This window comes from Mobula birostris, chromosome 10 (genome assembly GCF_030028105.1).
Source record: "Mobula birostris isolate sMobBir1 chromosome 10, sMobBir1.hap1, whole genome shotgun sequence".
In the NCBI taxonomy this organism is placed as follows: Eukaryota; Metazoa; Chordata; class Chondrichthyes; order Myliobatiformes; family Myliobatidae; genus Mobula; species Mobula birostris.
The window spans coordinates 124,442,978-124,445,087 of NC_092379.1; positions in this window are offsets into that span (position 1 = coordinate 124,442,978).

Consider the following 2,110-nt stretch of genomic DNA (forward strand, 5'->3'; position numbering starts at 1 on the left):
AATCACAAACCTGTTTCCTTTGAAGACCATATCTTCCACTACTGACAGTTCAGCTCTGCATGCCCAGTAATCCTGACTACACATTGGGCAGCCATTTTTAGTTGCTGGCTATCCCTTCTGTATTGTCTCTTTGAATACTTTCCTTGTTTCCTCTGTCCCTGTTGCTGTCCTAATCTTCTCTGCTCTATTGGGAGATACTGGAATGGAGGTAACAATCATTTCAACACAGGCTCGTATATCTGCACTAATCTTTAGGTCACTCTTTTCTTTCTTGCTGACTGCAGCAGCAAATATATATTTTTCTGCTGTGTAGACCATCTTCACATCATATTTCTGCAGCCTTATCAACATGTGCTGTCTCATCATGGGACAGTCATTCTGTGGTTTGGACATAATTGAGATCAGGGGTTTATTGTCTGTCTCCACTTCAAAAGCTTGACCATAGATATACCGATGGAACCATTCACATGCATATGTGCTGGCGAGAAGCTCTTTCTCTATTTGTGCATGGTTAGTCATAGTCATAGTCATAGTCATACTTTATTGATCCCCGGGGAAATTGGTTTTTGTTACAGTTGCCCCATAAATAATAAATAGTAATAAAACCATAAATAGTTAAATAGTAATATGTAAATTATGCCAGGAAAATAAGTCCAGGAGCAGCCTATTAGCTCAGGGTGTCTGACCCTCCAAGGGAGGAGTTGTAAAGTTTGATGGCCACAGGCAGGAATGACTTCCTATGACACTCTGTGTTACATCTCGGTGGAATGAGTCTCTGGCTGAATGTATTCCTGTGCCCAACCAGTTCATTATGTAGTGGATGGGAGACATTGTCCAAGATGGCATGCAACTTGGACAGCATTCTCTTTTCAGACACCACCGTCAGAGAGTCCAGTTCCATCCCCACAACATCACTGGCCTTACGAATGTCTTCCACACTTGGTGCATAGGCCACAAGTTGGCATGTGTCATCATACTTTTGCTGTAGTACTGCTCCATGGCCATACCAGGACGCACCAGCTGAGATCCTAGTACACTTTATGAATCATAAAACTCCAGCACAGGCTCTGCAGTTTGGACTCTTTTCAGCATCTGGAAACACCCTTTTTGCTTGTGAGACCAAATCCACACATTTCTCTGTTCAAGGGATGATCTAAGTGGTGCTGACACAGAAGATAGTTGTGGGATGAACTTAGCCAGGTAAGTCACCATATCCAAGAAATGTCTCACCTCCTCCTTGTTCTGGGGCCTCGCTATGGTTTCATTTGCTGATGTCTTTCTTGGGTCAGGCTTCACTCCCACTTCCAATGTGACATATCCTATGAAAGTCAGTGCATTTGTTGGTTCATTGATTTTCCGTATGACATTTATCTGTTCTATATGTGCTAGTTCCTGTTTAAGTTTGTCCTCAGGTGCAACAGAACTTTCTTGCATGCACGGACAACAGGAGCCACTATCTCATCTACATGAACTTTGCGCACACCAGGTAAGCATCAGAGCCCCTTAAAGATATCTGCGTACTCTTCCATGAGTGAAGTGTAGTCGTCTTTGGACTGTGAAGCCACTATGAAAACTCTTTTCACCAGGTTGAGTTTTCCACATGCACTTTTCATAATATTGGCTGTACTGTCTTTTCTACAATCAGTAGCTGTGATTTTAGGTGTTGGCTCTTGTATTTGAAGGTCACAATACAGACCCCTTTTACTGGAATGTTCTCTCCAGTTTAGCCTGTCACTTTTAACTTCACTGGGTAAATCTTGCTCTTTACTTTGAGTAATCATCCATGAATAATAGATTTACCTGGGCTCCGGTGTCAAGCTTGAATAGAATTATTGTCTCATTCACAGTCACTGGAACAATCCATTCTGTTTTACAAGTACCCGTAGGCTGTAGAGAATCTACAAAGGCTTCCTCCATTTCCTCATGAACCGTGTGCACCTTTCTCTTGCTAGCCCCAGCTTTGTAGCACTTAGCAAAATGATTCTTCTTCCCACAATTATTGCAGGACTTTCCAGAAGCAGGACGCATCTTTGGATTGTGACTACCTCCACATTTGCAGCACTTGCTGTTCGAGCCTTCCTTTGTGCTTTGCTGTTGCTTTGTGAAATGC